Genomic DNA, 12,655 nt, shown 5'->3' with positions numbered 1-12,655 from the left:
TTCCACTCTCAATCTATAACCAACACTATCTAACCAAGTGAGGTAACTTGGTTATTAGTGAAACAACCCACTTAACCAATGAATCCTACTTACTTATGCTAACCTAATAAAATGTCTAACTGAAATATTTAAACCCGAGTTTTGGGGCGTTACACGACAACAACAAGAACAAAGTTACACCAATAAAGTACATACATTCTAATTGCTAACGCTCATTTTACAACAACGTAACTTTTCCTTTGTTTTTAGATATATATCGTTGCGACATGTTCTTTTATGTATGTTCAATATTCAAATCTAGCCGTAACAATTTCATGCGCCTCTCTTCATGTACCATCTACGTTTCAATATAAACATGCACATGTACTGTGACAAATTGAACCGAAATTGAACCGATATTCATTTTTATGATTTTCGATTATTGTAAAACACGTGTGGATTTCTATACCGAGTGTGGGTATCATACCGATAGTGTAATGAACCTAACAAATACTGACTGTAAGCCCGCCACGTAGCACAGGGATTCCAACTAGTTTAATTAAATATACATTCTGTTTTTAAATCTACAGCAGTACCAATTATGATAAACAGTTTCAGTTTAATCGTTTCTTCTAAGATGAAAACCCACAAAATACCATTTATAATAAAGGCACATTAAAACAATCCTAGGGAAAACCTTTCGGTTCTAGCTGGGCCTACCAACTCATCACAAGCTAATGCGTTTTCTATCCATTATTATCTTCTACATATATAAATCAAAACCAAAATCTCAATTTTACCTATCATCTTCCATTTTATTACAACAAAATCAGGAACATTTTTTTAATGTTTTTGGATTTTAATTTTTTTTTTAAATTTTTATTTTTTTTTAAATTCTACCTAAAACACACAAAAAAAAAAAAAAAAAAAAAAAAAAAAAAAACCAACTACAAATACCGACCTAGATGAGAGTCTCCTATCCCCACACTTAAATTCTATTTGTCCTCAATGAAGAACAAGAGACTACTAAAAAATGAACAAGAAACTATAAAAGGAATAAACTCGTCTGGTTAACAAAATCTTTAGTTGGAATCCAAGCGCATGGTTGTATAGCATTTCATTCGTAGTCATCTGAACAACTAGGGTTTCCCTTTACACAATGATATAGCTAGGATCCCCACCCGAATAGAGAAAAACAGACAAACAAACCCCAAGCATAATATTGACTCAAACAGAAAAATAGACTCAAAACTGCAACGAATTGACCGACTCAGGCTTGATACGGACTGACACAACTTAAAATACACAAAAATATAAGGAAACACGTGTCAGATTGGCTCTGGTGGGGCAAAATTGAGCATACGAGCTGAAAATTTAATCTGACGATGCGGCTGGACTCTTCTCATTGCATAGCGCTTATGGCCACATGATGACTACTCCTTTGACTTTCCATGGTTGGCGTGTTGTGATGTGAGCTGCCCCTCAGCTCGCGACGCGCCAACATCAAAATTTGACCAAAATGTTTATTTTGTTTACTAGCTTCATTACTTAGCCATTTTTTTTAATTTTTCACACCTTTTTTTACCTCCAAACAAGTCCCAAACTTAAATTTCAAAGTAAACATAGCTGGAACTTCTTCCTCTACCAAATTTCATCTCACGAATCCCTGCAAAATAGACACAACACAAAATGCAAACCAAAAACTCGAAAAAATAAGAGTAAAAATAAACACAAACGCTATACAAACTCTACAACTTGGGTCCTAATACAAGAACCTCAATCAAGAAGTTTTCTTTTATTCAACCCGTTTAGCTTTAGCTGTTCATCATTGTTTATTAAGAAACCAATGATGAAACTCTATAATGTTTTAAGACATGCAAACTAGTCAGACCATCAAAATTTAAACTTATCTGGATCAAACCTGATACGAGACACATAATGAGGAGGATGGTTGTCTCTACACTTTAGTTTTGCCTTGTGCTTCTGTTTGTACCATCTTTGATTCCTCATAATATGTTGATCCAAGTGCACTCATGCCTTCTCTCGTGTTTTTGTGGGTTTGGGTGACGATCAACCATCTAATTTTGTTTACTAGCTTCATTACTTAGCCATTTTTTTAGTTTTTCACACCTTTTTTTTACCCCCAAACAAGTCCCAAACTTAAATTTCAAAGCAAAGATAGCTGTAACTTCGTCCTCTACCAAATTTCATCACCTAATGTCACGACCCCCGATCCCACCCTTGACGGAATCGGGAGCCGCGAGCAGCCCAGTGGTACCGGTGATTATTTTGAAAAACATTGCAACGGAAATTTCATCAGGACCGTGAGTTAGGAAAAATATCAGAGTTAAAAACACCGGATTTTATTTATTAAATAGATGGGATAAAACCCATGTTTTACAATGGTAGCTTTTATAGATAAATTTGATTATATAAATCAATATTTCTTAATTTGATTTAATTAATAAAATAAGCCACTTCTTGAAGTCCTTCAGTGCCAGATCCAATCCTTACTCCAATCTTTTGTAATTACCTGAAATGCGTTTTAAAAAGGTTTTGTCAGCGGGGAAATACTGAGTGAGTTCATTCAGGTTTTATACAAAACAGATTTGTTATAATTTACAATATTAAGAGCGATTACAATGTTTCTGATATCAACCAACTACCCACAGTATTTGTCACTCGACCCATTGGCCCATTCGTCCAATGGTGTCTGTGACTATGGTCATATCACCCCTTGCCTAACTCGTTGTCCAATGGTGAAGATTATCAAGTAATGTATACAAAACCCCACATACCGGCTGTAACTTGGTGATTACAAAGACTTAATCCCTGTAATTATAACTTTAAAAATAACTTAGAGTTTTGTAAAACAGTTGATAAAAAGAGAATGACTCACATTATAAGCATGCAGATTCATACAGGCAAAGTTTAGCCTATTGATTAGCCTTGATATTGCAGATTTATATAGGCAGAGCTTAGCCTATTAATTATTCTTGTAACCTAGTGCACACGAACTAGGTAGGTAACTTAATACAACAATTACGATAACTTACGAGATTAAAACCCTCACAACGAATGACAAAGTGCAATCCCTTAAACATCCATCGGATTCACAACGAATGACAGAGTATTCCCCGAGTTCGGGTGGCACTCAAACATCCTGTCGGAATCACGACTAATGAAAAGGATAGCGCTTAAACATCCGGTTGGATAGTTTCAGTCGATCGGACATTGAATCGTAACAGCGATCGAGTTAATACCCGGTATCGTAGCAGAATTCGAGCTAGTGTGTGTTTGGTAATAATCAAAGAATATCTCGGAGTGTATAACGAATTTTAACATCGCTCCAGTGCCAGAAATCAAGTCCCACACCCCTCTATATATACTGGAAAAAGGGCGCACCCGCGTGGCGCGAGGCCCTGTCGCGTGGCTCGAGGAGGGCGGTTTTAGCATAGGGTTGCCACGCGTCTCAGTAGCTTGGGTGAGTCGACGGAACGATAAAATTCGAATTCTATTGAAAACTGTTTAGATAATATCAATTAGGAAACACCCCCTCTGAGGTTTAGGGGCCCTGATCCTGATTATGATTGTTCTGAAAATCTTAAGGTTTATGTAGAATTACGTGGGTGTCTCAATTAGGGTTTCTTTTTAGACAAAAATATAAGTAATAATACTAATAATAAAAATATAATAGTTTTAGTGAGAGTTGTTATGGTTTGGGACAAAAGGGAATAAAACGGTGATAAAAGAGAATGGACCCACTTTGTAACTTTAGGGTTCAACTAGAAAGACTCCTGGTAGAATATTAGGTATAACTTCTGAACTTATTAAAAATGCACTCGTGTTAAGTATAGTACCCCTCACTCAACCTTGTCCCGAAGTCCCGAGACCAAATCCCAACAACTTAGTCGGGCAGAGCCCTGACATATGTTATGAGGCTCAGATCAATCGGAAAAGGTAGCGGTGATCGGAAGTTACAGTACTTAAAAAGGGACAGAACCTTATTATTATTATTATAAGGAAAAATAAAATAAAAATTAGAAGTATTGATTTATGGGAGATGGCGACAGAGCATGGAATTTGTTTGCAAAGGCTATCAATTTATACTGAAGGTATGGTCTCCTGATCATCTTATTCTTTTCCAATTTAGAGACACGTATGTACTTTATCTTAGACATATACTTTCATGTCATTGGATGAAATTTTGTTATCTTTATCAAAAAGATACATAGCATGGATTGACTTTTCAAATGTAATTTTATTTATATATATATATATTATAATTAATTTAACTGCTTCACTTATTTGGCGCGTATAACTTTTAAAACATAACGTTCTAGAAAATAATGAATATGTCATTAGAATGAGAATATTTTTGTCTACATTTGAGTCTAAGTTTTATTAAAAATAGAGTAGGTTCAAAATACAATGTAAGTTTTGTCACACCCCGAAATATCAGAGCTGGCGTGACTGGACCGGTATCTTCATTGCACAGCGGAAGCAAATAAGCTAAGACTTCTAGAAATTTAACGCCGCTAAGTACTCGAATTCCAATGGGTTCTCCTATTCCAACCGTTCCATAGTTTTGAAAAATGCAACCTGAGAAAGAACATGCGAAAAAGTCAACATAAAGTTGAGCGAGTTCATAGTTTGCTTTGAAAAGATTTAAAATAAATCTTTTTGATAACCGGTTTTAAAGTTGCTGAGAAAATATAGTAAAATCATTTTCTTGGCATGATATATGAAAGTTGTGAGTTTAGCCCACGAGAGTCTTTGTAAGCAGGACCAACTCATCCTCTTACTTGTACATAAGTTGAAAACATTATCAAAGTTTGTAAATACATGTATTATGAGTTTGTGTCAAATGAATATAAAAAACATTTGAAGGTTATAGTGTTGTAAGTTGGTATGAAAAGCGTCTATGAACATGTTGATCATTAATGTTTCGCGAGGACATTAATATATGCGACGACATAGGAGGTACTCAACCCGCGTAGGCAATTTTTAGTGTCGAATCACCTCGACTGGGACACAACAGCACTCTAAGTGGTCACCCATGGACCGTGAGTGGGGCTCGCCCGTACCCATTAGATCTAACCTTTGTTCCTTGGTCCTCAAAAGGATTAATGGCACCTCAGTTACAGCCTATGCTCACATGATCTAAGAGTTCATTCCATAACTTAATCATACCTAAGTTTGACATGTATTTCCCCCTAAAGTTGTAAACCGAAACGTTGGAAGAAAAGGGGGATATGATCTCCCTGAGTTGTCTCGTTTTTCGTATGCAGGCCAACCCAGTTCCGTTGTAGTAACTAGGACATTCTTGTCACTAGTCATGAAAATCATGCACGTTTTGTAAAACCGGTATGTTTAGTATAAACCTTTCGTAAACCTTTCGAGTTCGTTGAAATTCATTTGCAACATGGTTTATAAATATGTGTTTTCGTTCATCAAAATAGTGTTTGCTTTTGTAAAAACTTGCATGTCTTTCCACCCCCGAAAACATTCATAAAAATATAAAACAGTAAAAAGTGGGGGTTATGAACTCACCTTGACATTCCGGTGCAAAGCTAGCCTAGCGTGTTTCCGTAGTGCCGTTCCAAGAACGTGAATCGCTAGCGTATAACTGTGACATTCCTACGAAGGAATACTTATAAGTTTCTAACTTAAACGTAGTTAAACTACGTGTCCGAGCTCTACCGAGTTGTAAATAAAACGTCTTTACGAAGGTGTTGTTAGTTTGACTTAAAATAACCAATCGATGGTTATTTGATCCCGTTTATGGTCGGGATAACGCTAAGCCTCGGGAACAACTTAATTTCCGAGTGATGTAGGATATATATATTTATATATATATATATATAGATATAAGTATAATTACAAAGTCGTGTTAGTTCTCGAGAATAAAAGGCGTAGATGAAATAGTAATACGTTCTCGTAGTTTTCGTAAAGTGTAAGTATATATAATATATATACTAGTTATCAACTAACTCGGTTAGCAATGTGTTATAATTGTGCGATACGTGTCGTGTTCGGTTAGATGTTTGAAACGAATAAGCTTTATAAGAGTATTCGAAGTCTCGACACTCGAAATAAATATAAATAATTATATTTTATGTTATATATTTTCCGAATACTAGACTTTTGGAATACGGCTTCCGAATCATTGACATTAGGAATAAATATAAGACATTATATTTATTTTATAAAATATAATTTTCAACGTTTGAAATAAATATAACTAATTATATTTATTTTATAAAAGTGTTAAAGTTTCAATATGTTTTCGTTGACTTGTAATCCCCTTTTGTCGAAACGTTATAAACGCGTTTTGTAAGTCGTAAAGTGTCGCCAAAATGAATGTACTCTTATATTTATTTTATAAAAATACCTCAATCTCGTTAGACGTCGTTTATATAACATAATCATTTTTGATATTTCGTATTTTGACGAAAATCGAACAGAGTTTCCCCTGTTTTTGGACGATCCCGACAATCAAACTGTCGATCTTTTTAACAAAATTCAACAATTTTCACCAAGTAAACAATATATACTAAAATTTATACGAAATACGACAAGGTAAAATGTAACTAATCACTAATCGATTCGGGTCGAGCTCGGTTCGCGTAGTATAAAAATCTATACTAATTTCGTGACGTTAACTTTACCGGATCTTATGTTTGACCAGTTGGCCCTACAGTTGGCTGCTTGACCAGAATTGACTTTTGTTGACCTGACCCGTTTTGAATTGAATCCGAACCTGTCGAACCGAACAAACTTGAGGTGAATCGAGACCGAACCAAAAGTAAACCGCATACTCAAAACTGACCCGAGATGATGTTTGACGGGCGTTGACCCGCTGTTGACCTGCTGACTAACAGTTGACCACCTATTGACCCGAGTGGACTCGGGTGTTGACCGAGTCGACGCGCTTTGACCTGAGTCCGAACCGAGTTAACTCGGTTTAACCGAGCTGACTCAGACCAAAAACCCGAACCATACTAAACTGAGATGAACCGAAACCCATTAATCTGTTGAACAGAATCCCACGCGACCAATTCTGACTCGAGTTTAAACCCGAGTTAAACCAAACCATAACTCGAACCCGCTGCTGACCCGAACCGAGACATGACCAGATCTGACCCGAATTCGAAATAATCCGCAACCTGACCCGAGACTCGAACCAAACGAGACCATAAACATCCAAAGTCCTCCCGAGCCGACTCGCGCCTTGAAGCTTGAACCGAAAAAAAATAACCATATGTGAACCAAACATCATCAGCTTCAGTTTTGTAGGAAAGAAAATGAAATGGAGGGTGTTTACCGGTTTAAAATCGTCGGACCGACACACAAACCACCGCCACGCCGCTATTGTCGCCGCCTTGAGCGGCGGCGGCGCTCCTTCTCCGCCATCCTCTCTCTCTTCGGTCTCGCTCTCTCTCCGTCTCTCTCTCTTTGATCCGTCATCGCACCACCACCAGCCGGTGGTGGTCGGCCGATTACCCAAACCGAAGGGAGGGTGGGTGTATTGGAGGTGAAGGGGGTGTGGTTATGTGTTTTGGGGATGATCTGAGTTTGTGTGATGTCTCTGTGTTTTAAATTGGTGAAGGAGGTTATGGTTTCTCCAAGAAGTCATGTGCAGAGAAGAAAAAGATGAAGGGCAGTGGTGTGCGCAGGTTTTGGTTGAAGGAAAATGAGGGATATTAGGGTTTACTCACTTATTTAAACCTAGGGTTAGTGTAGTGGGCTTTGGGCTTGGGCCCAAGGCCCACAAGCCCAACATCGCGTGTTTAGGTGGCCCGTAATTCCTACAAGACCCGTTATAAAAACCCGAGCTCTCAAATCGTCATAAATTATAAATTTTGGTAGTAAAACACGTAAGATACGGTCGGTTGTCGTTGTTTGCGCGTTTGGTTGCTGGTTACTAATATTCGCGTAAAGTCACGTTATTTGTCGTTTTAACCGTTTTTTTTTTCCTATCCGTTTTCGACTACGGTAGTTAAGATTGAATTACAAAACCAAATATATCGTAAAACTTAAGATTTAAAGGTAATGCGCATCTCTGATGCTTCCGTTTCGTTGTTGATTGCCGGTGCGTTACGGTTTCCGTGTTTTTCGTTCGCGTTTACTGTTTGTGTCGTTCGAAAGCATGAAAATTTCGCAAAACGAAATCCTTATATATAAAATATATGAAAAAGAAACTTTGTATGTCGGCGTTGTCGGTATCTTGTACAGTATCAGTTCGTTTTTGCGTATCGTTCAGTATCTTCTCACAAATCCACATTCACGTACTGTAGAGTCGAATAGACGTTCCTAGGCATTACAAAAGCCTAATTGGGTTAATTCGTGCCTTAAACACTATTAATTATCGCCTTAAATGTTCGTTAATCACGTAATTAGAGGCCGTTAATTACCGGTTGTCACAAGTTTAGTTAGTAAACGGTTCCTGGGCCTGTCCAGGTACTTCATATTTCTTACAGTCAACTTACCCATAATCTACCCGTCTAATAATATAAGTTTTTGTACACTTTTATTTGAATAGGAAGGTCACCCATATACAGGCCAATTAATTATAATTTTTCAACCAACTATATAAAATAGTGTTTAAAACTATTTGGGTTGAATATTTATATTAAAAATAAACTAGTTATTAGTTACTAGTGGTTAATAAATTTAACCAAACCTATAATTCTTATATAAAAATAGGAATGTTACACCTAATAAGTCACAAATCCCTGTAAAATACACACAACACAAAACGCAAACCAAAAACTCAAAAAATAAGAGTAAAATAAACACAGAACACTATACAAACTCTACAACTTGGGTCCTAATCCAAGAACCTCAATGAAGAAGTTTTCTTTTATCTAACCCGTTTAGTTTGAATTGTTCATCATTGTTTATTAAGAAACTGACGTGATGGAGGGTGTACGGATTTTTCAATATATTTTTAGTACTTTTTTACTCTTTTATCAAGCTTTAAATTAAAACACGATATAAACTCTCACTCTCTACAACACGCTAATGCAAGTGCACCCATCGTTGGCGTAGTATAGTGATGGTAAGATACTGAGGTCGTCCAAGGACACAAGAGCTTTTAATACCGGAATATCATCGACGTCTAATCTAACCAAATTTTGGGAAAAAGATTTTTAGTTAAGTAAATAAAGAAACAAAATAAATAAATAAATAAAAGAACAGATAGACAAGATAGAAGCACTTGGATCCGACTCGTCATTTATGTATCATTTGATGATTTCCGCGCTTTGGGTTTTTTTAAGAGATTATCTTAGTTATAGTGGCATGTCCCTCTTTTGGAGGCAGCGCTAGCCTCAGCCATATTGGTCTGAGTCAGCAAGGATACAGTCTCGCAAGGACAGATTATTGAAAGATAATTAAGTAAGTTATTAATGCAAAATGTGGCATGTCCCTCTTTTGGAGATAACGCTACCCTCGACCATATTGGTCTGAGTCAGCAGGGATACAGTCATGTAAGGCCGGTTTAAAGTTTTAATAGTATTTTATTTATAAGGGATTCAAGCGTTCATACTTCCACCGATTTGATGCTATCTGCTTCAAAGGAAGTCCTAATAAGCTTGAATTATGTCCTCGCAGGATCTATACATTGAACGAGGCAAGAACTTTACCCAAACCACCCTTCTAACCCCCTTCCAAGCAGTTAACGCGCTTATATAGACCGTAAAGACACGAATGAGTGAATCAACAAAACATGAAGAGATGATTGAATAAAGTTCACTTTCAATATAAAAAACTAGTTATTAAAGTCATTAATACATGCCCAAATAAAAAGTTACCAAAGCTTATAGAAATCAAAAGTAATATATAAATGATTTGTCTTCACCAAGTGATGTAAGAGATTAGCCAAGCATGACCTTTGTTTGGCAAAAACTCTTACTATTGATCTTGGATCTCAAGACTACTACACACACTCTAAGGATGGATGATGGATGGATGTGGTGGATGATGGTAGTAGTGGCGGTGGAGTGGTGGCAGGTGTGAGAGAAGTGGTTTGCCAAGGGATGAGTTGCAAGTGAACCAAGCACCTCTATTTATAGTTGGAAACAGTAGGTTCACACGGCCGCCTGTCCTTCACTTTCTCTGTCTTCATTTAATGCACTTGTCAGCTCATCTACACACCAACGACCGCGTGTGTCAACGACACGACCCCGTGGCCCTTGTACTTGCTGTACGAACCCAGATTTGCAAATCTGAGAGTTGACCACGACCCGTATCTATTGAGACATGGCCCCGTGTCCCTTGTCGCCTTTTGTTTGTCTCTTTCTTCAGGGAATCTTGAGTGGGGCACGACTACATGCCTGGTAGGCACAGCCCCGTGTTTAGCTTCTGGATTGTTGTTTTTATTCTTGGGGTGAATCTTGGGGTTCAGTATAGTGTATCAACTTCCCTTCTTCTGTATATGTTGGTTTTTGCCGTTAATTTGTTCCTTTTGTTCATCTAAGTTCTTTTAATCCTGAAAATCAAAAGTAAACAAAGAAACACACTTTTTCCAACTAGTACTGAAAAGGGTTATTTTTATACGGTATTTGATACAAGTTATATGTTGCATATGGTGCATATCAGAAACCAATGATGAAACTCTATAATGTTTTAAGACATGCAAACTGGTCAGACCACCAAAATTTAAACTTATCTGGATCAAACCTGATACGAGACACATAACAAGGAGGAAGGTTGTCTCTACACTTCAGTTCTTGTGCTTCTGTTTGTACCATTTTTGAAATCGTCAAAATATGTTGATCCAAGTGCATTCATGCCTTCTCCCATGTTTTTGTTGGTCTGGGTGGTGATCAACCATCTAATTCTCGCATAGAGCGGTTATCATGCTCCTTAGCCACTTTTTTTCTCTCGTTTGGTGTATGTTTGATCTCCTTTGTTGGTTCACCTTTAAGTTATTTCTCTAAACATTCAAGTTCACCAATAGGGTCAAATTCTTCTTCTTCTTCAAGAGTCGATAAACCTACAAACTAATCACCAAACTCTTCCTCCCAAAATGGTACACACTCCTCAATCTTCTCATCCTCTATCTTGTCAAGTAGCTCACTAAGAACTTCTTCCCTAAGGACCGTGGCGTAATCGTCAATCTCTAACTCTATCTCTTCTACCACCCTTCATCATCATCACTCCAAAAGTCATTATCAATGGTTTCCAGGCCGTAACTCCATGGCGTGGGATACCAATAGGGCTTAATATCCCGTTGAACCGGAGGTGGGACTATTTTGTACGTTATCATTTCCTGTTCATTCTATGCCTTATTCCTGACAACTTTGGATCACCGGGAAGCTTCTATTCAATCTCTTCTTCATCTACTTCCCTTCTTCCTCATCCTATCTTTCCAAGCCAACATCATCATCATCATCATTATAAATATCCTGATTCTCTGATTCTACAGTTGTGTCTAGATCATCTTTCCTGAGGAAGTTGATATCCTATCAGATTTCCACCCAGTCATAAATGTCACGTTTGTCGTAGATGTCACGTTTGATCCAAATGATCAAGGATAGCCTGGGTTTCCCTATCTCTTTCTACTTTAGCAGCTATAACCCATTTAAGCAATTCCTCTCGTGGTTGATATGGTTGCGAGTACGAACTCTAATATAGTTGCGGCTGCGGATAAGAATTACCATAGTAATCTATGGAATACCCCGATGAATTTGGGCAATGCCGAGTATGATGGGATCCTCCACATATTTCCACATAATTAAAATATTTACAAAAAAATAACTAATAAAAATATTTAAAAAACGACTAGACAAACTAATACTAGACACAAATTAAAAATAAGACCAATTCATTTGTTAAAATCAATCAAATCTAGTTACGCTATTGCCTAAGTGTCCCGGGCAACAACGCCAAAAACTTGATGTGCAAAATATGGTCTACTAAAATAAAACTAAACTAGACATTTTAGTTTTACTCTAGACTCCCCTAATGCTAGACCACAAAACATGCAAGTGTACCATTGGATTATAGCAAAGCCTAATGAAGTCTGGATATTGAACCCACGTGACACTAGCGATGCTAAACTAGGCTCTGACTCAACTAAATACTTAACTGCTTTATTTGGATTTGGGTTTTGAAGTGAGTATTTAATTAACTAATTAAATAAACGTGAACTAACTAAACGAAAACAAAGGCAACTAGCAAGTAACGAACAAACCACCCAGGTAAGAATCCCGAATGACATGTAATAACCTCTAATATGATAATTTATCATGTTCTAATTTCTAATCCGACCAACCTCTCGTTAGAAATGATTAAGTCCTATTGTAACTATTCAGCTAAGAGTGGGACCCCCACTCTCCATATCCTAAAAACCAAGCTATGCCAAACAACAAGAATGTGTATGAAGTGCTAAGACGGATTGCTCGACCTATCGACACCGAATCCCACAACTATTAGACTTGTGAAAGTACCCCTTAAACAACCTTCTAATTGCGAAGCTACTTCTAAGATGATAAACCATTTACCTATGAAATAACTAGACACGAATAAACAGATGAATTCAAGTTATCGGTCACCCAAACTGTTAAACAACTAAAAGCTAATAATCTAGCAATCCTAAATTATCCCTCGAATCAATGGAATTGAATGCAGACTTAAATTTACTAAATTTAATTGATTAGTTAACCCC

General features: G+C 37.1%; 1 long non-coding RNA gene across 1 annotated transcript; it reads right to left on the bottom strand.

Moving 5' to 3' along the window:
• Positions 1 to 6,473: 6,473 nt before the first annotated feature.
• On the bottom strand, positions 6,474 to 7,676 carry LOC110912896. Its single transcript, XR_002578241.2, has 2 exons — positions 7,307 to 7,676; positions 6,474 to 7,219 (listed from the first exon to the last, which is right to left on the bottom strand). It is a non-coding gene; the product is annotated as an uncharacterized LOC110912896 (long non-coding RNA).
• Between the last annotated feature and the right edge of the window lie 4,979 nt (positions 7,677 to 12,655).

The sequence above is a fragment of the Helianthus annuus genome, chromosome 15, assembly GCF_002127325.2.
Source record: "Helianthus annuus cultivar XRQ/B chromosome 15, HanXRQr2.0-SUNRISE, whole genome shotgun sequence".
Lineage (NCBI taxonomy): Eukaryota > Viridiplantae > Streptophyta > Magnoliopsida > Asterales > Asteraceae > Helianthus > Helianthus annuus.
The sequence above is the reverse complement of the archived record's forward strand: the minus strand, read 5'-3'. Positions and strand labels throughout refer to the sequence as shown.